Source organism: Acanthopagrus latus, unplaced genomic scaffold (genome assembly GCF_904848185.1).
Source record: "Acanthopagrus latus isolate v.2019 unplaced genomic scaffold, fAcaLat1.1, whole genome shotgun sequence".
Taxonomy (NCBI): Eukaryota; Metazoa; Chordata; class Actinopteri; order Spariformes; family Sparidae; genus Acanthopagrus; species Acanthopagrus latus.
This window is the reverse complement of record NW_023504058.1, coordinates 23,085-48,042: the sequence shown is the minus strand read 5'-3', so window position 1 is coordinate 48,042 and position 24,958 is coordinate 23,085. Positions and strand designations below refer to the sequence as shown.

Genomic DNA, 24,958 nt, shown 5'->3' with positions numbered 1-24,958 from the left:
TATGAATAGTGCATTTGTCTCCTGCACCTTGGCTTGCGGCCACACCGCCCTGAACGCGCCCGATCTCGTCCGATCTCGGAAGCCAAGCAGGGTCGGGCCTGGTTAGTACTTGGATGGGTGACCGCCTGGGAATTCCGGGTGCTGTAAGCTTTTTAATTTCTCTGCAAAAGCAGGGAACGAACTCAACTGTTGAAGGATTTTCCAAGGCATGTCGTGATATAATGCATATACACTTTTAATGCAAACATATAGAAGTGAGCAAAACACAAGCAGCACAAAAAGGTTGAACATCGTTCTCAGACTAGCTGCTCTGTTGTTCAAAGCTGTGTCTCCACCGAAGAAGCAGCAGCGCCCTCTGCACAGAGAGGGCAAAAAAGCTTACAGCACCTGGTATTCCCAGGCGGTCTCCCATCCAAGTACTAACCAGGCCCGACCCTGCTTAGCTTCCGAGATCAGACGAGATCGGGCGTGTTCAGAGTGGTATGGCCGTAAGCAAGGGCAGAGCAGACAAACACACTATTTATACACCTTCACCGGCTCCGTCCTCATCCTTTCCTTTCCTTTCCTTTCCTTTCTCTATATCTGTGAGGGGGCAAACATTAGCGCACTTGAACACCTTTTGGGGAATGCCAGTGTTTTCAGAGAGTGGCTGCATTCCAGCGTTTCAATCTTTCCAGGTAATCACTGAGATATACCAGTGCAGCACAGCTGAAGACAGAGCGCTGTCATAAACATCAGTCCGACTGGGTCAGTAGAGAATAGCGGAGCGTCTTTGCTTGTTTCGCTCCGTGTCAACGCGTATGAATAGTGCATTTGTCTCCTGCACCTTGGCTTGCGGCCACACCGCCCTGAATGCGCCCGATCTCGTCCGATCTCGGAAGCCAAGCAGTGTCGGGCCTGGTTAGTACTTGGATGGGTGACCGCCTGGGAATTCCGGGTGCTGTAAGCTTTTTAATTTCTCTGCAAAAGCAGGGAACAAACTCAACTGTTGAAGGATTTTCCAAGGCATGTCGTGATATAATGCATATACACTTTTAATGCAAACATATAGAAGTGAGCAAAACACAAGCAGCACAAAAAGGTTGAACATCGTTCTCAGACTAGCTGCTCTGTTGTTCAAAGCTGTGTCTCCACCGAAGAAGCAGCAGCGCCCTCTGCACAGAGAGGGCAAAAAAGCTTACAGCACCTGGTATTCCCAGGCGGTCTCCCATCCAAGTACTAACCAGGCCTGACCCTGCTTAGGGAATTCCAGGTGCTGTAAGCTTTTTTATTTCTCTGCAAAAGCAGGGAACGCACTCAACTGTTGAAGGATTTTCCAAGGCATGTCATGATATAATGAGAGGGTATTCAAGGACGGTGACAGAGACGAGCTGAAGCTCGTACAGGGAGAAGTCAAGGTCCAGCTGAGAGAGGCAAAGGAGGAGTACAGAAGGAAGGTGGAACAGAAGCTGCAGCGGAACAACATGAGGGAGGTCTGGGATGGCATGAAAACCATTACAGGCTGCAAGAAGAAGGGCAGCAGCACAGAAGAGGGGGATGCTGGGAGAGCTAACCAGCTAAACCTGTTTTTTAACAGGTTTGAAACCCCAGCTCCCACAGCCAGTGACTGCCCACTTCACACCCCTCACACCCCCGTCACCCCCATCACGTCCATTATCACCTCAGACTACAGGGCACCGCAACCCGCCACACCCACGGACAGTTCAACCCTCCCCCCCACCCCTACCATAGACAGTTCAACCCCCCCTCCCCACCACCACGGACATTTCAATCCCCCTCCCCTTCACCATCACCAAGGAGCAGGTGAGCAAAGAGCTGAGGAGACTGTGCCCAAGGAAAGCAGCGGACCCGGACAAAGCGTGTCCAAGGATGCTCAAGGCCTGCTCTGCTGAACTGGGGAGCCGCTTCAGCAACTGTTCAACCATAGCCTGAGGCTGGGGAGGGTCTCTGTGCTCTGGAAGACTTCATGTCTCATCCCACATGCAGAAATACTCAGATGACACTGCAATAGTGGGCTGTATCAAGGATGGACAGGAGGGGGAGTACAGGAGCCTGATTGAGGGCTTTGTGGAGTGGTGCAGGTCCAACCGCCTACAGCTGAACACCTCCAAGACGAAGGAGATGGTTGTGGACTTCAGAAGGAAGAAACCGCAGCTCCAAGCTGTGTCCATCGAGGGGGTCGATGTGGAGGTGGTCAGGACCTACAAATACCTGGGGCTGCAGCTGGATGACAGGTTGGAGTGGACAGCAAACATGGACGCTGTACACAGGAAAGGACAGAGCCATCTGTACTTCCTGAGAAGGCTGGGATCCTTCAACATATGCAAAAAACTGCTGCAGATGTTTTACCAGTCCGTGGTGGCCAGCGTCCTCTTCTACGCTGTGGTTTGCTGGGGAGGAAGCAGCAAGAAGAGGGACTCTGCCCGACTGGACAGACTGGTGAGGAGAGCTGGCTCAGTGGTGGGCACAAAGCTGGACTTTCTGGTGACTGTGGCAGAGAGAAGGACCCTGGACAAACTGCTGTCCATACTGGACAACACCCACCACCCTCTGCACAACACCTTCAGCAGGCAGAGGAGCGTGTTCAGTGGCAGACTGCTGTCTCAATCCTGCTCCACCAACAGACACAATAACTCTTTCGTCCCCCTGGCCATCAGGCTGTACAACAGCTCGCAGTGATGTCAGGAAGCACAATAGACAATGGCCAAATGCACTCAAAAGCACTCATCTTTTATGGCCCAATTTAATTTAATTGTACACCATCCCCTGTCCCCTTAATACTCTTTACCTCTATGTCACTTTATATTTTTAACATCACTTTATATTTTTCATTTAGCTCATAGAGGCATTAAATGTATAAAACACTTATACTTCTACAGTCACTTTATGTAAATAGTTACAGTTGTACAAAACATTTTTATTCTTCATTTTTACTACAGTTGTACAAAACATTTTTATTCCACATTTTTATTTCTACTGTTTCTTTGATGTTGCATGTATGTTCAATGTATGTTCAATGTTTGTTGTTGCTACTGGATGCTTGAATTTCCTCCAGGATAAATAAAGTATCTATCTATCTATCTATCTATCTATCTATCTATCTATCTATCTATCTATCTATCTATCTATCTACACTTTTAATGCAAACATATAGAAGTGAGCAAAACACAAGCAGCACAAAAAGGTTGAACATCGTTCTCAGACTAGCTGCTCTGTTGTTCAAAGCTGTGTCTCCACCGAAGAAGCAGCAGCGCCCTCTGCACAGAGAGGGCAAAAAAGCTTACAGCACCTGGTATTCCCAGGCGGTCTCCCATCCAAGTACTAACCAGGCCCGACCCTGCTTAGGGAATTCCAGGTGCTGTAAGCTTTTTTATTTCTCTGCAAAAGCAGGGAACGCACTCAACTGTTGAAGGATTTTCCAAGGCATGTCATGATATAATGAGAGGGTATTCAAGGACGGTGACAGAGACGAGCTGAAGCTCGTACAGGGAGAAGTCAAGGTCCAGCTGAGAGAGGCAAAGGAGGAGTACAGAAGGAAGGTGGAACAGAAGCTGCAGCGGAACAACATGAGGGAGGTCTGGGATGGCATGAAAACCATTACAGGCTGCAAGAAGAAGGGCAGCAGCACAGAAGAGGGGGATGCTGGGAGAGCTAACCAGCTAAACCTGTTTTTTAACAGGTTTGAAACCCCAGCTCCCACAGCCAGTGACTGCCCACTTCACACCCCTCACACCCCCGTCACCCCCATCACGTCCATTATCACCTCAGACTACAGGGCACCGCAACCCGCCACACCCACGGACAGTTCAACCCTCCCCCCCACCCCTACCATAGACAGTTCAACCCCCCCTCCCCACCACCACGGACATTTCAATCCCCCTCCCCTTCACCATCACCAAGGAGCAGGTGAGCAAAGAGCTGAGGAGACTGTGCCCAAGGAAAGCAGCGGACCCGGACAAAGCGTGTCCAAGGATGCTCAAGGCCTGCTCTGCTGAACTGGGGAGCCGCTTCAGCAACTGTTCAACCATAGCCTGAGGCTGGGGAGGGTCTCTGTGCTCTGGAAGACTTCATGTCTCATCCCACATGCAGAAATACTCAGATGACACTGCAATAGTGGGCTGTATCAAGGATGGACAGGAGGGGGAGTACAGGAGCCTGATTGAGGGCTTTGTGGAGTGGTGCAGGTCCAACCGCCTACAGCTGAACACCTCCAAGACGAAGGAGATGGTTGTGGACTTCAGAAGGAAGAAACCGCAGCTCCAAGCTGTGTCCATCGAGGGGGTCGATGTGGAGGTGGTCAGGACCTACAAATACCTGGGGCTGCAGCTGGATGACAGGTTGGAGTGGACAGCAAACATGGACGCTGTACACAGGAAAGGACAGAGCCATCTGTACTTCCTGAGAAGGCTGGGATCCTTCAACATATGCAAAAAACTGCTGCAGATGTTTTACCAGTCCGTGGTGGCCAGCGTCCTCTTCTACGCTGTGGTTTGCTGGGGAGGAAGCAGCAAGAAGAGGGACTCTGCCCGACTGGACAGACTGGTGAGGAGAGCTGGCTCAGTGGTGGGCACAAAGCTGGACTTTCTGGTGACTGTGGCAGAGAGAAGGACCCTGGACAAACTGCTGTCCATACTGGACAACACCCACCACCCTCTGCACAACACCTTCAGCAGGCAGAGGAGCGTGTTCAGTGGCAGACTGCTGTCTCAATCCTGCTCCACCAACAGACACAATAACTCTTTCGTCCCCCTGGCCATCAGGCTGTACAACAGCTCGCAGTGATGTCAGGAAGCACAATAGACAATGGCCAAATGCACTCAAAAGCACTCATCTTTTATGGCCCAATTTAATTTAATTGTACACCATCCCCTGTCCCCTTAATACTCTTTACCTCTATGTCACTTTATATTTTTAACATCACTTTATATTTTTCATTTAGCTCATAGAGGCATTAAATGTATAAAACACTTATACTTCTACAGTCACTTTATGTAAATAGTTACAGTTGTACAAAACATTTTTATTCTTCATTTTTACTACAGTTGTACAAAACATTTTTATTCCACATTTTTATTTCTACTGTTTCTTTGATGTTGCATGTATGTTCAATGTATGTTCAATGTTTGTTGTTGCTACTGGATGCTTGAATTTCCTCCAGGATAAATAAAGTATCTATCTATCTATCTATCTATCTATCTATCTATCTATCTATCTATCTATCTATCTATCTATCTATCTATCTATCTACACTTTTAATGCAAACATATAGAAGTGAGCAAAACACAAGCAGCACAAAAAGGTTGAACATCGTTCTCAGACTAGCTGCTCTGTTGTTCAAAGCTGTGTCTCCACCGAAGAAGCAGCAGCGCCCTCTGCACAGAGAGGGCAAAAAAGCTTACAGCACCTGGTATTCCCAGGCGGTCTCCCATCCAAGTACTAACCAGGCCCGACCCTGCTTAGCTTCCGAGATCAGACGAGATCGGGCGTGTTCAGAGTGGTATGGCCGTAAGCAAGGGCAGAGCAGACAAACACACTATTTATACACCTTCACCGGCTCCGTCCTCATCCTTTCCTTTCCTTTCCTTTCCTTTCTCTATATCTGTGAGGGGGCAAACATTAGCGCACTTGAACACCTTTTGGGGAATGCCAGTGTTTTCAGAGAGTGGCTGCATTCCAGCGTTTCAATCTTTCCAGGTAATCACTGAGATATACCAGTGCAGCACAGCTGAAGACAGAGCGCTGTCATAAACATCAGTCCGACTGGGTCAGTAGAGAATAGCGGAGCGTCTTTGCTTGTTTCGCTCCGTGTCAACGCGTATGAATAGTGCATTTGTCTCCTGCACCTTGGCTTGCGGCCACACCGCCCTGAACGCGCCCGATCTCGTCCGATCTCGGAAGCCAAGCAGTGTCGGGCCTGGTTAGTACTTGGATGGGTGACCGCCTGGGAATTCCGGGTGCTGTAAGCTTTTTAATTTCTCTGCAAAAGCAGGGAACGAACTCAACTGTTGAAGGATTTTCCAAGGCATGTCGTGATATAATGCATATACACTTTTAATGCAAACATATAGAAGTGAGCAAAACACAAGCAGCACAAAAAGGTTGAACATCGTTCTCAGACTAGCTGCTCTGTTGTTCAAAGCTGTGTCTCCACCGAAGAAGCAGCAGCGCCCTCTGCACAGAGAGGGCAAAAAAGCTTACAGCACCTGGTATTCCCAGGCGGTCTCCCATCCAAGTACTAACCAGGCCCGACCCTGCTTAGCTTCCGAGATCAGACGAGATCGGGCGTGTTCAGAGTGGTATGGCCGTAAGCAAGGGCAGAGCAGACAAACACACTATTTATACACCTTCACCGGCTCCGTCCTCATCCTTTCCTTTCCTTTCCTTTCCTTTCTCTATATCTGTGAGGGGGCAAACATTAGCGCACTTGAACACCTTTTGGGGAATGCCAGTGTTTTCAGAGAGTGGCTGCATTCCAGCGTTTCAATCTTTCCAGGTAATCACTGAGATATACCAGTGCAGCACAGCTGAAGACAGAGCGCTGTCATAAACATCAGTCCGACTGGGTCAGTAGAGAATAGCGGAGCGTCTTTGCTTGTTTCGCTCCGTGTCAACGCGTATGAATAGTGCATTTGTCTCCTGCACCTTGGCTTGCGGCCACACCGCCCTGAATGCGCCCGATCTCGTCCGATCTCGGAAGCCAAGCAGTGTCGGGCCTGGTTAGTACTTGGATGGGTGACCGCCTGGGAATTCCGGGTGCTGTAAGCTTTTTAATTTCTCTGCAAAAGCAGGGAACAAACTCAACTGTTGAAGGATTTTCCAAGGCATGTCGTGATATAATGCATATACACTTTTAATGCAAACATATAGAAGTGAGCAAAACACAAGCAGCACAAAAAGGTTGAACATCGTTCTCAGACTAGCTGCTCTGTTGTTCAAAGCTGTGTCTCCACCGAAGAAGCAGCAGCGCCCTCTGCACAGAGAGGGCAAAAAAGCTTACAGCACCTGGTATTCCCAGGCGGTCTCCCATCCAAGTACTAACCAGGCCTGACCCTGCTTAGGGAATTCCAGGTGCTGTAAGCTTTTTTATTTCTCTGCAAAAGCAGGGAACGCACTCAACTGTTGAAGGATTTTCCAAGGCATGTCATGATATAATGAGAGGGTATTCAAGGACGGTGACAGAGACGAGCTGAAGCTCGTACAGGGAGAAGTCAAGGTCCAGCTGAGAGAGGCAAAGGAGGAGTACAGAAGGAAGGTGGAACAGAAGCTGCAGCGGAACAACATGAGGGAGGTCTGGGATGGCATGAAAACCATTACAGGCTGCAAGAAGAAGGGCAGCAGCACAGAAGAGGGGGATGCTGGGAGAGCTAACCAGCTAAACCTGTTTTTTAACAGGTTTGAAACCCCAGCTCCCACAGCCAGTGACTGCCCACTTCACACCCCTCACACCCCCGTCACCCCCATCACGTCCATTATCACCTCAGACTACAGGGCACCGCAACCCGCCACACCCACGGACAGTTCAACCCTCCCCCCCACCCCTACCATAGACAGTTCAACCCCCCCTCCCCACCACCACGGACATTTCAATCCCCCTCCCCTTCACCATCACCAAGGAGCAGGTGAGCAAAGAGCTGAGGAGACTGTGCCCAAGGAAAGCAGCGGACCCGGACAAAGCGTGTCCAAGGATGCTCAAGGCCTGCTCTGCTGAACTGGGGAGCCGCTTCAGCAACTGTTCAACCATAGCCTGAGGCTGGGGAGGGTCTCTGTGCTCTGGAAGACTTCATGTCTCATCCCACATGCAGAAATACTCAGATGACACTGCAATAGTGGGCTGTATCAAGGATGGACAGGAGGGGGAGTACAGGAGCCTGATTGAGGGCTTTGTGGAGTGGTGCAGGTCCAACCGCCTACAGCTGAACACCTCCAAGACGAAGGAGATGGTTGTGGACTTCAGAAGGAAGAAACCGCAGCTCCAAGCTGTGTCCATCGAGGGGGTCGATGTGGAGGTGGTCAGGACCTACAAATACCTGGGGCTGCAGCTGGATGACAGGTTGGAGTGGACAGCAAACATGGACGCTGTACACAGGAAAGGACAGAGCCATCTGTACTTCCTGAGAAGGCTGGGATCCTTCAACATATGCAAAAAACTGCTGCAGATGTTTTACCAGTCCGTGGTGGCCAGCGTCCTCTTCTACGCTGTGGTTTGCTGGGGAGGAAGCAGCAAGAAGAGGGACTCTGCCCGACTGGACAGACTGGTGAGGAGAGCTGGCTCAGTGGTGGGCACAAAGCTGGACTTTCTGGTGACTGTGGCAGAGAGAAGGACCCTGGACAAACTGCTGTCCATACTGGACAACACCCACCACCCTCTGCACAACACCTTCAGCAGGCAGAGGAGCGTGTTCAGTGGCAGACTGCTGTCTCAATCCTGCTCCACCAACAGACACAATAACTCTTTCGTCCCCCTGGCCATCAGGCTGTACAACAGCTCGCAGTGATGTCAGGAAGCACAATAGACAATGGCCAAATGCACTCAAAAGCACTCATCTTTTATGGCCCAATTTAATTTAATTGTACACCATCCCCTGTCCCCTTAATACTCTTTACCTCTATGTCACTTTATATTTTTAACATCACTTTATATTTTTCATTTAGCTCATAGAGGCATTAAATGTATAAAACACTTATACTTCTACAGTCACTTTATGTAAATAGTTACAGTTGTACAAAACATTTTTATTCTTCATTTTTACTACAGTTGTACAAAACATTTTTATTCCACATTTTTATTTCTACTGTTTCTTTGATGTTGCATGTATGTTCAATGTATGTTCAATGTTTGTTGTTGCTACTGGATGCTTGAATTTCCTCCAGGATAAATAAAGTATCTATCTATCTATCTATCTATCTATCTATCTATCTATCTATCTATCTATCTATCTATCTATCTACACTTTTAATGCAAACATATAGAAGTGAGCAAAACACAAGCAGCACAAAAAGGTTGAACATCGTTCTCAGACTAGCTGCTCTGTTGTTCAAAGCTGTGTCTCCACCGAAGAAGCAGCAGCGCCCTCTGCACAGAGAGGGCAAAAAAGCTTACAGCACCTGGTATTCCCAGGCGGTCTCCCATCCAAGTACTAACCAGGCCCGACCCTGCTTAGCTTCCGAGATCAGACGAGATCGGGCGTGTTCAGAGTGGTATGGCCGTAAGCAAGGGCAGAGCAGACAAACACACTATTTATACACCTTCACCGGCTCCGTCCTCATCCTTTCCTTTCCTTTCCTTTCCTTTCTCTATATCTGTGAGGGGGCAAACATTAGCGCACTTGAACACCTTTTGGGGAATGCCAGTGTTTTCAGAGAGTGGCTGCATTCCAGCGTTTCAATCTTTCCAGGTAATCACTGAGATATACCAGTGCAGCACAGCTGAAGACAGAGCGCTGTCATAAACATCAGTCCGACTGGGTCAGTAGAGAATAGCGGAGCGTCTTTGCTTGTTTCGCTCCGTGTCAACGCGTATGAATAGTGCATTTGTCTCCTGCACCTTGGCTTGCGGCCACACCGCCCTGAACGCGCCCGATCTCGTCCGATCTCGGAAGCCAAGCAGTGTCGGGCCTGGTTAGTACTTGGATGGGTGACCGCCTGGGAATTCCGGGTGCTGTAAGCTTTTTAATTTCTCTGCAAAAGCAGGGAACGAACTCAACTGTTGAAGGATTTTCCAAGGCATGTCGTGATATAATGCATATACACTTTTAATGCAAACATATAGAAGTGAGCAAAACACAAGCAGCACAAAAAGGTTGAACATCGTTCTCAGACTAGCTGCTCTGTTGTTCAAAGCTGTGTCTCCACCGAAGAAGCAGCAGCGCCCTCTGCACAGAGAGGGCAAAAAAGCTTACAGCACCTGGTATTCCCAGGCGGTCTCCCATCCAAGTACTAACCAGGCCTGACCCTGCTTAGGGAATTCCAGGTGCTGTAAGCTTTTTTATTTCTCTGCAAAAGCAGGGAACGCACTCAACTGTTGAAGGATTTTCCAAGGCATGTCATGATATAATGAGAGGGTATTCAAGGACGGTGACAGAGACGAGCTGAAGCTCGTACAGGGAGAAGTCAAGGTCCAGCTGAGAGAGGCAAAGGAGGAGTACAGAAGGAAGGTGGAACAGAAGCTGCAGCGGAACAACATGAGGGAGGTCTGGGATGGCATGAAAACCATTACAGGCTGCAAGAAGAAGGGCAGCAGCACAGAAGAGGGGGATGCTGGGAGAGCTAACCAGCTAAACCTGTTTTTTAACAGGTTTGAAACCCCAGCTCCCACAGCCAGTGACTGCCCACTTCACACCCCTCACACCCCCGTCACCCCCATCACGTCCATTATCACCTCAGACTACAGGGCACCGCAACCCGCCACACCCACGGACAGTTCAACCCTCCCCCCCACCCCTACCATAGACAGTTCAACCCCCCCTCCCCACCACCACGGACATTTCAATCCCCCTCCCCTTCACCATCACCAAGGAGCAGGTGAGCAAAGAGCTGAGGAGACTGTGCCCAAGGAAAGCAGCGGACCCGGACAAAGCGTGTCCAAGGATGCTCAAGGCCTGCTCTGCTGAACTGGGGAGCCGCTTCAGCAACTGTTCAACCATAGCCTGAGGCTGGGGAGGGTCTCTGTGCTCTGGAAGACTTCATGTCTCATCCCACATGCAGAAATACTCAGATGACACTGCAATAGTGGGCTGTATCAAGGATGGACAGGAGGGGGAGTACAGGAGCCTGATTGAGGGCTTTGTGGAGTGGTGCAGGTCCAACCGCCTACAGCTGAACACCTCCAAGACGAAGGAGATGGTTGTGGACTTCAGAAGGAAGAAACCGCAGCTCCAAGCTGTGTCCATCGAGGGGGTCGATGTGGAGGTGGTCAGGACCTACAAATACCTGGGGCTGCAGCTGGATGACAGGTTGGAGTGGACAGCAAACATGGACGCTGTACACAGGAAAGGACAGAGCCATCTGTACTTCCTGAGAAGGCTGGGATCCTTCAACATATGCAAAAAACTGCTGCAGATGTTTTACCAGTCCGTGGTGGCCAGCGTCCTCTTCTACGCTGTGGTTTGCTGGGGAGGAAGCAGCAAGAAGAGGGACTCTGCCCGACTGGACAGACTGGTGAGGAGAGCTGGCTCAGTGGTGGGCACAAAGCTGGACTTTCTGGTGACTGTGGCAGAGAGAAGGACCCTGGACAAACTGCTGTCCATACTGGACAACACCCACCACCCTCTGCACAACACCTTCAGCAGGCAGAGGAGCGTGTTCAGTGGCAGACTGCTGTCTCAATCCTGCTCCACCAACAGACACAATAACTCTTTCGTCCCCCTGGCCATCAGGCTGTACAACAGCTCGCAGTGATGTCAGGAAGCACAATAGACAATGGCCAAATGCACTCAAAAGCACTCATCTTTTATGGCCCAATTTAATTTAATTGTACACCATCCCCTGTCCCCTTAATACTCTTTACCTCTATGTCACTTTATATTTTTAACATCACTTTATATTTTTCATTTAGCTCATAGAGGCATTAAATGTATAAAACACTTATACTTCTACAGTCACTTTATGTAAATAGTTACAGTTGTACAAAACATTTTTATTCTTCATTTTTACTACAGTTGTACAAAACATTTTTATTCCACATTTTTATTTCTACTGTTTCTTTGATGTTGCATGTATGTTCAATGTATGTTCAATGTTTGTTGTTGCTACTGGATGCTTGAATTTCCTCCAGGATAAATAAAGTATCTATCTATCTATCTATCTATCTATCTATCTATCTATCTATCTATCTATCTATCTATCTATCTACACTTTTAATGCAAACATATAGAAGTGAGCAAAACACAAGCAGCACAAAAAGGTTGAACATCGTTCTCAGACTAGCTGCTCTGTTGTTCAAAGCTGTGTCTCCACCGAAGAAGCAGCAGCGCCCTCTGCACAGAGAGGGCAAAAAAGCTTACAGCACCTGGTATTCCCAGGCGGTCTCCCATCCAAGTACTAACCAGGCCCGACCCTGCTTAGCTTCCGAGATCAGACGAGATCGGGCGTGTTCAGAGTGGTATGGCCGTAAGCAAGGGCAGAGCAGACAAACACACTATTTATACACCTTCACCGGCTCCGTCCTCATCCTTTCCTTTCCTTTCCTTTCCTTTCTCTATATCTGTGAGGGGGCAAACATTAGCGCACTTGAACACCTTTTGGGGAATGCCAGTGTTTTCAGAGAGTGGCTGCATTCCAGCGTTTCAATCTTTCCAGGTAATCACTGAGATATACCAGTGCAGCACAGCTGAAGACAGAGCGCTGTCATAAACATCAGTCCGACTGGGTCAGTAGAGAATAGCGGAGCGTCTTTGCTTGTTTCGCTCCGTGTCAACGCGTATGAATAGTGCATTTGTCTCCTGCACCTTGGCTTGCGGCCACACCGCCCTGAACGCGCCCGATCTCGTCCGATCTCGGAAGCCAAGCAGGGTCGGGCCTGGTTAGTACTTGGATGGGTGACCGCCTGGGAATTCCGGGTGCTGTAAGCTTTTTAATTTCTCTGCAAAAGCAGGGAACGAACTCAACTGTTGAAGGATTTTCCAAGGCATGTCGTGATATAATGCATATACACTTTTAATGCAAACATATAGAAGTGAGCAAAACACAAGCAGCACAAAAAGGTTGAACATCGTTCTCAGACTAGCTGCTCTGTTGTTCAAAGCTGTGTCTCCACCGAAGAAGCAGCAGCGCCCTCTGCACAGAGAGGGCAAAAAAGCTTACAGCACCTGGTATTCCCAGGCGGTCTCCCATCCAAGTACTAACCAGGCCCGACCCTGCTTAGCTTCCGAGATCAGACGAGATCGGGCGTGTTCAGAGTGGTATGGCCGTAAGCAAGGGCAGAGCAGACAAACACACTATTTATACACCTTCACCGGCTCCGTCCTCATCCTTTCCTTTCCTTTCCTTTCCTTTCTCTATATCTGTGAGGGGGCAAACATTAGCGCACTTGAACACCTTTTGGGGAATGCCAGTGTTTTCAGAGAGTGGCTGCATTCCAGCGTTTCAATCTTTCCAGGTAATCACTGAGATATACCAGTGCAGCACAGCTGAAGACAGAGCGCTGTCATAAACATCAGTCCGACTGGGTCAGTAGAGAATAGCGGAGCGTCTTTGCTTGTTTCGCTCCGTGTCAACGCGTATGAATAGTGCATTTGTCTCCTGCACCTTGGCTTGCGGCCACACCGCCCTGAACGCGCCCGATCTCGTCCGATCTCGGAAGCCAAGCAGGGTCGGGCCTGGTTAGTACTTGGATGGGTGACCGCCTGGGAATTCCGGGTGCTGTAAGCTTTTTAATTTCTCTGCAAAAGCAGGGAACGAACTCAACTGTTGAAGGATTTTCCAAGGCATGTCGTGATATAATGCATATACACTTTTAATGCAAACATATAGAAGTGAGCAAAACACAAGCAGCACAAAAAGGTTGAACATCGTTCTCAGACTAGCTGCTCTGTTGTTCAAAGCTGTGTCTCCACCGAAGAAGCAGCAGCGCCCTCTGCACAGAGAGGGCAAAAAAGCTTACAGCACCTGGTATTCCCAGGCGGTCTCCCATCCAAGTACTAACCAGGCCCGACCCTGCTTAGCTTCCGAGATCAGACGAGATCGGGCGTGTTCAGAGTGGTATGGCCGTAAGCAAGGGCAGAGCAGACAAACACACTATTTATACACCTTCACCGGCTCCGTCCTCATCCTTTCCTTTCCTTTCCTTTCCTTTCTCTATATCTGTGAGGGGGCAAACATTAGCGCACTTGAACACCTTTTGGGGAATGCCAGTGTTTTCAGAGAGTGGCTGCATTCCAGCGTTTCAATCTTTCCAGGTAATCACTGAGATATACCAGTGCAGCACAGCTGAAGACAGAGCGCTGTCATAAACATCAGTCCGACTGGGTCAGTAGAGAATAGCGGAGCGTCTTTGCTTGTTTCGCTCCGTGTCAACGCGTATGAATAGTGCATTTGTCTCCTGCACCTTGGCTTGCGGCCACACCGCCCTCAACGCGCCCGATCTCGTCCGATCTCGGAAGCCAAGCAGTGTCGGGCCTGGTTAGTACTTGGATGGGTGACCGCCTGGGAATTCCGGGTGCTGTAAGCTTTTTAATTTCTCTGCAAAAGCAGGGAACGAACTCAACTGTTGAAGGATTTTCCAAGGCATGTCGTGATATAATGCATATACACTTTTAATGCAAACATATAGAAGTGAGCAAAACACAAGCAGCACAAAAAGGTTGAACATCGTTCTCAGACTAGCTGCTCTGTTGTTCAAAGCTGTGTCTCCACCGAAGAAGCAGCAGCGCCCTCTGCACAGAGAGGGCAAAAAAGCTTACAGCACCTGGTATTCCCAGGCGGTCTCCCATCCAAGTACTAACCAGGCCTGACCCTGCTTAGGGAATTCCAGGTGCTGTAAGCTTTTTTATTTCTCTGCAAAAGCAGGGAACGCACTCAACTGTTGAAGGATTTTCCAAGGCATGTCATGATATAATGAGAGGGTATTCAAGGACGGTGACAGAGACGAGCTGAAGCTCGTACAGGGAGAAGTCAAGGTCCAGCTGAGAGAGGCAAAGGAGGAGTACAGAAGGAAGGTGGAACAGAAGCTGCAGCGGAACAACATGAGGGAGGTCTGGGATGGCATGAAAACCATTACAGGCTGCAAGAAGAAGGGCAGCAGCACAGAAGAGGGGGATGCTGGGAGAGCTAACCAGCTAAACCTGTTTTTTAACAGGTTTGAAACCCCAGCTCCCACAGCCAGTGACTGCCCACTTCACACCCCTCACACCCCCGTCACCCCCATCACGTCCATTATCACCTCAGACTACAGGGCACCGCAACCCGCCACACCCACGGACAGTTCAACCCTCCCCCCCACCCCTACCATAGACAGTTCAACCCCCCCTCCCCACCACCACGGACATTTCAATCCCCCTCCCCTTCACCATCACCAAGGAGCAGGTGAGCAAAGAGCTGAGGAGACTGTGCCCAAGGAAAGCAGCGGACCCGGACAAAGCGTGTCCAAGGATGCTCAAGGCCTGCTCTGCTGAACTGGGGAGCCGCTTCAGCAACTGTTCAACCATAGCCTGAGGCTGGGGAGGGTCTCTGTGCTCTGGAAGACTTCATGTCTCATCCCACATGCAGAAATACTCAGATGACACTGCAATAGTGGGCTGTATCAAGGATGGACAGGAGGGGGAGTACAGGAGCCTGATTGAGGGCTTTGTGGAGTGGTGCAGGTCCAACCGCCTACAGCTGAACACCTCCAAGACGAAGGAGATGGTTGTGGACTTCAGAAGGAAGAAACCGCAGCTCCAAGCTGTGTCCATCGAGGGGGTCGATGTGGAGGTGGTCAGGACCTACAAATACCTGGGGCTGCAGCTGGATGACAGGTTGGAGTGGACAGCAAACATGGACGCTGTACACAGGAAAGGACAGAGCCATCTGTACTTCCTGAGAAGGCTGGGATCCTTCAACATATGCAAAAAACTGCTGCAGATGTTTTACCAGTCCGTGGTGGCCAGCGTCCTCTTCTACGCTGTGGTTTGCTGGGGAGGAAGCAGCAAGAAGAGGGACTCTGCCCGACTGGACAGACTGGTGAGGAGAGCTGGCTCAGTGGTGGGCACAAAGCTGGACTTTCTGGTGACTGTGGCAGAGAGAAGGACCCTGGACAAACTGCTGTCCATACTGGACAACACCCACCACCCTCTGCACAACACCTTCAGCAGGCAGAGGAGCGTGTTCAGTGGCAGACTGCTGTCTCAATCCTGCTCCACCAACAGACACAATAACTCTTTCGTCCCCCTGGCCATCAGGCTGTACAACAGCTCGCAGTGATGTCAGGAAGCACAATAGACAATGGCCAAATGCACTCAAAAGCACTCATCTTTTATGGCCCAATTTAATTTAATTGTACACCATCCCCTGTCCCCTTAATACTCTTTACCTCTATGTCACTTTATATTTTTAACATCACTTTATATTTTTCATTTAGCTCATAGAGGCATTAAATGTATAAAACACTTATACTTCTACAGTCACTTTATGTAAATAGTTACAGTTGTACAAAACATTTTTATTCTTCATTTTTACTACAGTTGTACAAAACATTTTTATTCCACATTTTTATTTCTACTGTTTCTTTGATGTTGCATGTATGTTCAATGTATGTTCAATGTTTGTTGTTGCTACTGGATGCTTGAATTTCCTCCAGGATAAATAAAGTATCTATCTATCTATCTATCTATCTATCTATCTATCTATCTATCTATCTATCTATCTATCTATCTATCTATCTATCTACACTTTTAATGCAAACATATAGAAGTGAGCAAAACACAAGCAGCACAAAAAGGTTGAACATCGTTCTCAGACTAGCTGCTCTGTTGTTCAAAGCTGTGTCTCCACCGAAGAAGCAGCAGCGCCCTCTGCACAGAGAGGGCAAAAAAGCTTACAGCACCTGGTATTCCCAGGCGGTCTCCCATCCAAGTACTAACCAGGCCCGACCCTGCTTAGCTTCCGAGATCAGACGAGATCGGGCGTGTTCAGAGTGGTATGGCCGTAAGCAAGGGCAGAGCAGACAAACACACTATTTATACACCTTCACCGGCTCCGTCCTCATCCTTTCCTTTCCTTTCCTTTCCTTTCTCTATATCTGTGAGGGGGCAAACATTAGCGCACTTGAACACCTTTTGGGGAATGCCAGTGTTTTCAGAGAGTGGCTGCATTCCAGCGTTTCAATCTTTCCAGGTAATCACTGAGATATACCAGTGCAGCACAGCTGAAGACAGAGCGCTGTCATAAACATCAGTCCGACTGGGTCAGTAGAGAATAGCGGAGCGTCTTTGCTTGTTTCGCTCCGTGTCAACGCGTATGAATAGTGCATTTGTCTCCTGCACCTTGGCTTGCGGCCACACCGCCCTGAACGCGCCCGATCTCGTCCGATCTCGGAAGCCAAGCAGGGTCGGGCCTGGTTAGTACTTGGATGGGTGACCGCCTGGGAATTCCGGGTGCTGTAAGCTTTTTAATTTCTCTGCAAAAGCAGGGAACGAACTCAACTGTTGAAGGATTTTCCAAGGCATGTCGTGATATAATGCATATACACTTTTAATGCAAACATATAGAAGTGAGCAAAACACAAGCAGCACAAAAAGGTTGAACATCGTTCTCAGACTAGCTGCTCTGTTGTTCAAAGCTGTGTCTCCACCGAAGAAGCAGCAGCGCCCTCTGCACAGAGAGGGCAAAAAAGCTTACAGCACCTGGTATTCCCAGGCGGTCTCCCATCCAAGTACTAACCAGGCCCGACCCTGCTTAGCTTCCGAGATCAGACGAGATCGGGCGTGTTCAGAGTGGTATGGCCGTAAGCAAGGGCAGAGCAGACAAACACACTATTTATACACCTTCACCGGCTCCGTCCTCATCCTTTCCTTTCCTTTCCTTTCCTTTCTCTATATCTGTGAGGGGGCAAACATTAGCGCACTTGAACACCTTTTGGGGAATGCCAGTGTTTTCAGAGAGTGGCTGCATTCCAGCGTTTCAATCTTTCCAGGTAATCACTGAGATATACCAGTGCAGCACAGCTGAAGACAGAGCGCTGTCATAAACATCAGTCCGACTGGGTCAGTAGAGAATAGCGGAGCGTCTTTGCTTGTTTCGCTCCGTGTCAACGCGTATGAATAGTGCATTTGTCTCCTGCACCTTGGCTTGCGGCCACACCGCCCTGAACGCGCCCGATCTCGTCCGATCTCGGAAGCCAAGCAGTGTCGGGCCTGGTTAGTACTTGGATGGGTGACCGCCTGGGAATTCCGGGTGCTGTAAGCTTTTTAATTTCTCTGCAAAAGCAGGGAACGAACTCAACTGTTGAAGGATTTTCCAAGGCATGTCGTGATATAATGCATATACACTTTTAATGCAAACATATAGAAGTGAGCAAAACACAAGCAGCACAAAAAGGTTGAACATCGTTCTCAGACTAGCTGCTCTGTTGTTCAAAGCTGTGTCTCCACCGAAGAAGCAGCAGCGCCCTCTGCACAGAGAGGGCAAAAAAGCTTACAGCACCTGGTATTCCCAGGCGGTCTCCCATCCAAGTACTAACCAGGCCCGACCCTGCTTAGCTTCCGAGATCAGACGAGATCGGGCGTGTTCAGAGTGGTATGGCCGTAAGCAAGGGCAGAGCAGACAAACACACTATTTATACACCTTCACCGGCTCCGTCCTCATCCTTTCCTTTCCTTTCCTTTCCTTTCTCTATATCTGTGAGGGGGCAAACATTAGCGCACTTGAACACCTTTTGGGGAATGCCAGTGTTTTCAGAGAGTGGCTGCATTCCAGCGTTTCAATCTTTCCAGGTAATCACTGAGATATACCAGTGCAGCACAGCTGAAGACAGAGCGCTGTCATAAACATCAGTCCGACTGGGTCAGTAGAGAATAGCGGAGCGTCTTTGCTTGTTTCGCTCCGTGTCAACGCGTATGAATAGTGCATTTGTCTCCTGCACCTTGGCTTGCGGCCACACCGCCCTGAACGCGCCCGATCTCGTCCGATCTCGGAAGCCAAGCAGTGTCGGGCCTGGTTAGTACTTGGATGGGTGACCGCCTGGGAATTCCGGGTGCTGTAAGCTTTTTAATTTCTCTGCAAAAGCAGGGAACGAACTCAACTGTTGAAGGATTTTCCAAGGCATGTCGTGATATAATGCATATACACTTTTAATGCAAACATATAGAAGTGAGCAAAACACAAGCAGCACAAAAAGGTTGAACATCGTTCTCAGACTAGCTGCTCTGTTGTTCAAAGCTGTGTCTCCACCGAAGAAGCAGCAGCGCCCTCTGCACAGAGAGGGCAAAAAAGCTTACAGCACCTGGTATTCCCAGGCGGTCTCCCATCCAAGTACTAACCAGGCCTGACCCTGCTTAGGGAATTCCAGGTGCTGTAAGCTTTTTTATTTCTCTGCAAAAGCAGGGAACGCACTCAACTGTTGAAGGATTTTCCAAGGCATGTCATGATATAATGAGAGGGTATTCAAGGACGGTGACAGAGACGAGCTGAAGCTCGTACAGGGAGAAGTCAAGGTCCAGCTGAGAGAGGCAAAGGAGGAGTACAGAAGGAAGGTGGAACAGAAGCTGCAGCGGAACAACATGAGGGAGGTCTGGGATGGCATGAAAACCATTACAGGCTGCAAGAAGAAGGGCAGCAGCACAGAAGAGGGGGATGCTGGGAGAGCTAACCAGCTAAACCTGTTTTTTAACAGGTTTGAAACCCCAGCTCCCACAGCCAGTGACTGCCCACTTCACACCCCTCACACCCCCGTCACCCCCATCACGTCCATTATCACCTCAGACTACAGGGCACCGCAACCCGCCACACCCACGGACAGTTCAACCCTCCCCCCCACCCCTACCATAGACAGTTCAACCCCCCCTCCCCACCACCACGGACATTTCAATCCCCCTCCCCTTCACCATCACCAAGGAGCAGGTGAGCAAAGAGCTGAGGAGACTGTGCCCAAGGAAAGCAGCGGACCCGGACAAAGCGTGTCCAAGGATGCTCAAGGCCTGCTCTGCTGAACTGGGGAGCCGCTTCAGCAACTGTTCAACCATAGCCTGAGGCTGGGGAGGGTCTCTGTGCTCTGGAAGACTTCATGTCTCATCCCACATGCAGAAATACTCAGATGACACTGCAATAGTGGGCTGTATCAAGGATGGACAGGAGGGGGAGTACAGGAGCCTGATTGAGGGCTTTGTGGAGTGGTGCAGGTCCAACCGCCTACAGCTGAACACCTCCAAGACGAAGGAGATGGTTGTGGACTTCAGAAGGAAGAAACCGCAGCTCCAAGCTGTGTCCATCGAGGGGGTCGATGTGGAGGTGGTCAGGACCTACAAATACCTGGGGCTGCAGCTGGATGACAGGTTGGAGTGGACAGCAAACATGGACGCTGTACACAGGAAAGGACAGAGCCATCTGTACTTCCTGAGAAGGCTGGGATCCTTCAACATATGCAAAAAACTGCTGCAGATGTTTTACCAGTCCGTGGTGGCCAGCGTCCTCTTCTACGCTGTGGTTTGCTGGGGAGGAAGCAGCAAGAAGAGGGACTCTGCCCGACTGGACAGACTGGTGAGGAGAGCTGGCTCAGTGGTGGGCACAAAGCTGGACTTTCTGGTGACTGTGGCAGAGAGAAGGACCCTGGACAAACTGCTGTCCATACTGGACAACACCCACCACCCTCTGCACAACACCTTCAGCAGGCAGAGGAGCGTGTTCAGTGGCAGACTGCTGTCTCAATCCTGCTCCACCAACAGACACAATAACTCTTTCGTCCCCCTGGCCATCAGGCTGTACAACAGCTCGCAGTGATGTCAGGAAGCACAATAGACAATGGCCAAATGCACTCAAAAGCACTCATCTTTTATGGCCCAATTTAATTTAATTGTACACCATCCCCTGTCCCCTTAATACTCTTTACCTCTATGTCACTTTATATTTTTAACATCACTTTATATTTTTCATTTAGCTCATAGAGGCATTAAATGTATAAAACACTTATACTTCTACAGTCACTTTATGTAAATAGTTACAGTTGTACAAAACATTTTTATTCTTCATTTTTACTACAGTTGTACAAAACATTTTTATTCCACATTTTTATTTCTACTGTTTCTTTGATGTTGCATGTATGTTCAATGTATGTTCAATGTTTGTTGTTGCTACTGGATGCTTGAATTTCCTCCAGGATAAATAAAGTATCTATCTATCTATCTATCTATCTATCTATCTATCTATCTATCTATCTATCTATCTATCTATCTATCTACACTTTTAATGCAAACATATAGAAGTGAGCAAAACACAAGCAGCACAAAAAGGTTGAACATCGTTCTCAGACTAGCTGCTCTGTTGTTCAAAGCTGTGTCTCCACCGAAGAAGCAGCAGCGCCCTCTGCACAGAGAGGGCAAAAAAGCTTACAGCACCTGGTATTCCCAGGCGGTCTCCCATCCAAGTACTAACCAGGCCCGACCCTGCTTAGCTTCCGAGATCAGACGAGATCGGGCGTGTTCAGAGTGGTATGGCCGTAAGCAAGGGCAGAGCAGACAAACACACTATTTATACACCTTCACCGGCTCCGTCCTCATCCTTTCCTTTCCTTTCCTTTCCTTTCTCTATATCTGTGAGGGGGCAAACATTAGCGCACTTGAACACCTTTTGGGGAATGCCAGTGTTTTCAGAGAGTGGCTGCATTCCAGCGTTTCAATCTTTCCAGGTAATCACTGAGATATACCAGTGCAGCACAGCTGAAGACAGAGCGCTGTCATAAACATCAGTCCGACTGGGTCAGTAGAGAATAGCGGAGCGTCTTTGCTTGTTTCGCTCCGTGTCAACGCGTATGAATAGTGCATTTGTCTCCTGCACCTTGGCTTGCGGCCACACCGCCCTGAACGCGCCCGATCTCGTCCGATCTCGGAAGCCAAGCAGTGTCGGGCCTGGTTAGTACTTGGATGGGTGACCGCCTGGGAATTCCGGGTGCTGTAAGCTTTTTAATTTCTCTGCAAAAGCAGGGAACGAACTCAACTGTTGAAGGATTTTCCAAGGCATGTCGTGATATAATGCATATACACTTTTAATGCAAACATATAGAAGTGAGCAAAACACAAGCAGCACAAAAAGGTTGAACATCGTTCTCAGACTAGCTGCTCTGTTGTTCAAAGCTGTGTCTCCACCGAAGAAGCAGCAGCGCCCTCTGCACAGAGAGGGCAAAAAAGCTTACAGCACCTGGTATTCCCAGGCGGTCTCCCATCCAAGTACTAACCAGGCCTGACCCTGCTTAGGGAATTCCAGGTGCTGTAAGCTTTTTTATTTCTCTGCAAAAGCAGGGAACGCACTCAACTGTTGAAGGATTTTCCAAGGCATGTCATGATATAATGAGAGGGTATTCAAGGACGGTGACAGAGACGAGCTGAAGCTCGTACAGGGAGAAGTCAAGGTCCAGCTGAGAGAGGCAAAGGAGGAGTACAGAAGGAAGGTGGAACAGAAGCTGCAGCGGAACAACATGAGGGAGGTCTGGGATGGCATGAAAACCATTACAGGCTGCAAGAAGAAGGGCAGCAGCACAGAAGAGGGGGATGCTGGGAGAGCTAACCAGCTAAACCTGTTTTTTAACAGGTTTGAAACCCCAGCTCCCACAGCCAGTGACTGCCCACTTCACACCCCTCACACCCCCGTCACCCCCATCACGTCCATTATCACCTCAGACTACAGGGCACCGCAACCCGCCACACCCACGGACAGTTCAACCCTCCCCCCCACCCCTACCATAGACAGTTCAACCCCCCCTCCCCACCACCACGGACATTTCAATCCCCCTCCCCTTCACCATCACCAAGGAGCAGGTGAGCAAAGAGCTGAGGAGACTGTGCCCAAGGAAAGCAGCGGACCCGGACAAAGCGTGTCCAAGGATGCTCAAGGCCTGCTCTGCTGAACTGGGGAGCCGCTTCAGCAACTGTTCAACCATAGCCTGAGGCTGGGGAGGGTCTCTGTGCTCTGGAAGACTTCATGTCTCATCCCACATGCAGAAATACTCAGATGACACTGCAATAGTGGGCTGTATCAAGGATGGACAGGAGGGGGAGTACAGGAGCCTGATTGAGGGCTTTGTGGAGTGGTGCAGGTCCAACCGCCTACAGCTGAACACCTCCAAGACGAAGGAGATGGTTGTGGACTTCAGAAGGAAGAAACCGCAGCTCCAAGCTGTGTCCATCGAGGGGGTCGATGTGGAGGTGGTCAGGACCTACAAATACCTGGGGCTGCAGCTGGATGACAGGTTGGAGTGGACAGCAAACATGGACGCTGTACACAGGAAAGGACAGAGCCATCTGTACTTCCTGAGAAGGCTGGGATCCTTCAACATATGCAAAAAACTGCTGCAGATGTTTTACCAGTCCGTGGTGGCCAGCGTCCTCTTCTACGCTGTGGTTTGCTGGGGAGGAAGCAGCAAGAAGAGGGACTCTGCCCGACTGGACAGACTGGTGAGGAGAGCTGGCTCAGTGGTGGGCACAAAGCTGGACTTTCTGGTGACTGTGGCAGAGAGAAGGACCCTGGACAAACTGCTGTCCATACTGGACAACACCCACCACCCTCTGCACAACACCTTCAGCAGGCAGAGGAGCGTGTTCAGTGGCAGACTGCTGTCTCAATCCTGCTCCACCAACAGACACAATAACTCTTTCGTCCCCCTGGCCATCAGGCTGTACAACAGCTCGCAGTGATGTCAGGAAGCACAATAGACAATGGCCAAATGCACTCAAAAGCACTCATCTTTTATGGCCCAATTTAATTTAATTGTACACCATCCCCTGTCCCCTTAATACTCTTTACCTCTATGTCACTTTATATTTTTAACATCACTTTATATTTTTCATTTAGCTCATAGAGGCATTAAATGTATAAAACACTTATACTTCTACAGTCACTTTATGTAAATAGTTACAGTTGTACAAAACATTTTTATTCTTCATTTTTACTACAGTTGTACAAAACATTTTTATTCCACATTTTTATTTCTACTGTTTCTTTGATGTTGCATGTATGTTCAATGTATGTTCAATGTTTGTTGTTGCTACTGGATGCTTGAATTTCCTCCAGGATAAATAAAGTATCTATCTATCTATCTATCTATCTATCTATCTATCTATCTATCTATCTATCTATCTATCTATCTATCTACACTTTTAATGCAAACATATAGAAGTGAGCAAAACACAAGCAGCACAAAAAGGTTGAACATCGTTCTCAGACTAGCTGCTCTGTTGTTCAAAGCTGTGTCTCCACCGAAGAAGCAGCAGCGCCCTCTGCACAGAGAGGGCAAAAAAGCTTACAGCACCTGGTATTCCCAGGCGGTCTCCCATCCAAGTACTAACCAGGCCCGACCCTGCTTAGCTTCCGAGATCAGACGAGATCGGGCGTGTTCAGAGTGGTATGGCCGTAAGCAAGGGCAGAGCAGACAAACACACTATTTATACACCTTCACCGGCTCCGTCCTCATCCTTTCCTTTCCTTTCCTTTCCTTTCTCTATATCTGTGAGGGGGCAAACATTAGCGCACTTGAACACCTTTTGGGGAATGCCAGTGTTTTCAGAGAGTGGCTGCATTCCAGCGTTTCAATCTTTCCAGGTAATCACTGAGATATACCAGTGCAGCACAGCTGAAGACAGAGCGCTGTCATAAACATCAGTCCGACTGGGTCAGTAGAGAATAGCGGAGCGTCTTTGCTTGTTTCGCTCCGTGTCAACGCGTATGAATAGTGCATTTGTCTCCTGCACCTTGGCTTGCGGCCACACCGCCCTGAACGCGCCCGATCTCGTCCGATCTCGGAAGCCAAGCAGGGTCGGGCCTGGTTAGTACTTGGATGGGTGACCGCCTGGGAATTCCGGGTGCTGTAAGCTTTTTAATTTCTCTGCAAAAGCAGGGAACGAACTCAACTGTTGAAGGATTTTCCAAGGCATGTCGTGATATAATGCATATACACTTTTAATGCAAACATATAGAAGTGAGCAAAACACAAGCAGCACAAAAAGGTTGAACATCGTTCTCAGACTAGCTGCTCTGTTGTTCAAAGCTGTGTCTCCACCGAAGAAGCAGCAGCGCCCTCTGCACAGAGAGGGCAAAAAAGCTTACAGCACCTGGTATTCCCAGGCGGTCTCCCATCCAAGTACTAACCAGGCCCGACCCTGCTTAGCTTCCGAGATCAGACGAGATCGGGCGTGTTCAGAGTGGTATGGCCGTAAGCAAGGGCAGAGCAGACAAACACACTATTTATACACCTTCACCGGCTCCGTCCTCATCCTTTCCTTTCCTTTCCTTTCCTTTCTCTATATCTGTGAGGGGGCAAACATTAGCGCACTTGAACACC

General features: G+C 49.2%; 26 non-coding genes across 26 annotated transcripts; 13 read left to right on the top strand and 13 right to left on the bottom strand.

Moving 5' to 3' along the window:
- The first annotated feature begins 31 nt into the window (after positions 1-31).
- Positions 32-150, top strand: LOC119016028. Its single transcript, XR_005073739.1, has one exon. It is a non-coding gene; the product is annotated as a 5S ribosomal RNA (ribosomal RNA).
- A 225-nt stretch (positions 151-375) lies between these two features.
- LOC119016083 lies at positions 376-494 on the bottom strand. Its single transcript, XR_005073790.1, has one exon. It is a non-coding gene; the product is annotated as a 5S ribosomal RNA (ribosomal RNA).
- A 336-nt stretch (positions 495-830) lies between these two features.
- On the top strand, positions 831-949 carry LOC119016040. The gene has a single exon (XR_005073750.1). It is a non-coding gene; the product is annotated as a 5S ribosomal RNA (ribosomal RNA).
- Positions 950-5,392: 4,443 nt separating this feature from the next.
- Positions 5,393-5,511, bottom strand: LOC119016082. Its single transcript, XR_005073789.1, has one exon. It is a non-coding gene; the product is annotated as a 5S ribosomal RNA (ribosomal RNA).
- Positions 5,512-5,847: 336 nt separating this feature from the next.
- On the top strand, positions 5,848-5,966 carry LOC119016048. The gene has a single exon (XR_005073758.1). It is a non-coding gene; the product is annotated as a 5S ribosomal RNA (ribosomal RNA).
- A 225-nt stretch (positions 5,967-6,191) lies between these two features.
- Positions 6,192-6,310, bottom strand: LOC119016081. Its single transcript, XR_005073788.1, has one exon. It is a non-coding gene; the product is annotated as a 5S ribosomal RNA (ribosomal RNA).
- Positions 6,311-6,646: 336 nt separating this feature from the next.
- On the top strand, positions 6,647-6,765 carry LOC119016039. The gene has a single exon (XR_005073749.1). It is a non-coding gene; the product is annotated as a 5S ribosomal RNA (ribosomal RNA).
- Positions 6,766-9,093: 2,328 nt separating this feature from the next.
- LOC119016080 lies at positions 9,094-9,212 on the bottom strand. The gene has a single exon (XR_005073787.1). It is a non-coding gene; the product is annotated as a 5S ribosomal RNA (ribosomal RNA).
- A 336-nt stretch (positions 9,213-9,548) lies between these two features.
- On the top strand, positions 9,549-9,667 carry LOC119016047. The gene has a single exon (XR_005073757.1). It is a non-coding gene; the product is annotated as a 5S ribosomal RNA (ribosomal RNA).
- A 2,328-nt stretch (positions 9,668-11,995) lies between these two features.
- Positions 11,996-12,114, bottom strand: LOC119016078. Its single transcript, XR_005073785.1, has one exon. It is a non-coding gene; the product is annotated as a 5S ribosomal RNA (ribosomal RNA).
- Positions 12,115-12,450: 336 nt separating this feature from the next.
- LOC119016027 lies at positions 12,451-12,569 on the top strand. Its single transcript, XR_005073738.1, has one exon. It is a non-coding gene; the product is annotated as a 5S ribosomal RNA (ribosomal RNA).
- A 225-nt stretch (positions 12,570-12,794) lies between these two features.
- On the bottom strand, positions 12,795-12,913 carry LOC119016077. The gene has a single exon (XR_005073784.1). It is a non-coding gene; the product is annotated as a 5S ribosomal RNA (ribosomal RNA).
- A 336-nt stretch (positions 12,914-13,249) lies between these two features.
- LOC119016026 lies at positions 13,250-13,368 on the top strand. The gene has a single exon (XR_005073737.1). It is a non-coding gene; the product is annotated as a 5S ribosomal RNA (ribosomal RNA).
- A 225-nt stretch (positions 13,369-13,593) lies between these two features.
- Positions 13,594-13,712, bottom strand: LOC119016076. The gene has a single exon (XR_005073783.1). It is a non-coding gene; the product is annotated as a 5S ribosomal RNA (ribosomal RNA).
- A 336-nt stretch (positions 13,713-14,048) lies between these two features.
- LOC119016059 lies at positions 14,049-14,167 on the top strand. The gene has a single exon (XR_005073768.1). It is a non-coding gene; the product is annotated as a 5S ribosomal RNA (ribosomal RNA).
- A 2,340-nt stretch (positions 14,168-16,507) lies between these two features.
- On the bottom strand, positions 16,508-16,626 carry LOC119016075. The gene has a single exon (XR_005073782.1). It is a non-coding gene; the product is annotated as a 5S ribosomal RNA (ribosomal RNA).
- Positions 16,627-16,962: 336 nt separating this feature from the next.
- On the top strand, positions 16,963-17,081 carry LOC119016025. Its single transcript, XR_005073736.1, has one exon. It is a non-coding gene; the product is annotated as a 5S ribosomal RNA (ribosomal RNA).
- A 225-nt stretch (positions 17,082-17,306) lies between these two features.
- On the bottom strand, positions 17,307-17,425 carry LOC119016074. The gene has a single exon (XR_005073781.1). It is a non-coding gene; the product is annotated as a 5S ribosomal RNA (ribosomal RNA).
- A 336-nt stretch (positions 17,426-17,761) lies between these two features.
- On the top strand, positions 17,762-17,880 carry LOC119016045. Its single transcript, XR_005073755.1, has one exon. It is a non-coding gene; the product is annotated as a 5S ribosomal RNA (ribosomal RNA).
- Positions 17,881-18,105: 225 nt separating this feature from the next.
- Positions 18,106-18,224, bottom strand: LOC119016073. The gene has a single exon (XR_005073780.1). It is a non-coding gene; the product is annotated as a 5S ribosomal RNA (ribosomal RNA).
- Positions 18,225-18,560: 336 nt separating this feature from the next.
- LOC119016044 lies at positions 18,561-18,679 on the top strand. Its single transcript, XR_005073754.1, has one exon. It is a non-coding gene; the product is annotated as a 5S ribosomal RNA (ribosomal RNA).
- Positions 18,680-21,011: 2,332 nt separating this feature from the next.
- LOC119016072 lies at positions 21,012-21,130 on the bottom strand. The gene has a single exon (XR_005073779.1). It is a non-coding gene; the product is annotated as a 5S ribosomal RNA (ribosomal RNA).
- A 336-nt stretch (positions 21,131-21,466) lies between these two features.
- On the top strand, positions 21,467-21,585 carry LOC119016043. Its single transcript, XR_005073753.1, has one exon. It is a non-coding gene; the product is annotated as a 5S ribosomal RNA (ribosomal RNA).
- A 2,332-nt stretch (positions 21,586-23,917) lies between these two features.
- LOC119016071 lies at positions 23,918-24,036 on the bottom strand. Its single transcript, XR_005073778.1, has one exon. It is a non-coding gene; the product is annotated as a 5S ribosomal RNA (ribosomal RNA).
- Positions 24,037-24,372: 336 nt separating this feature from the next.
- Positions 24,373-24,491, top strand: LOC119016024. The gene has a single exon (XR_005073735.1). It is a non-coding gene; the product is annotated as a 5S ribosomal RNA (ribosomal RNA).
- A 225-nt stretch (positions 24,492-24,716) lies between these two features.
- On the bottom strand, positions 24,717-24,835 carry LOC119016070. Its single transcript, XR_005073777.1, has one exon. It is a non-coding gene; the product is annotated as a 5S ribosomal RNA (ribosomal RNA).
- Between the last annotated feature and the right edge of the window lie 123 nt (positions 24,836-24,958).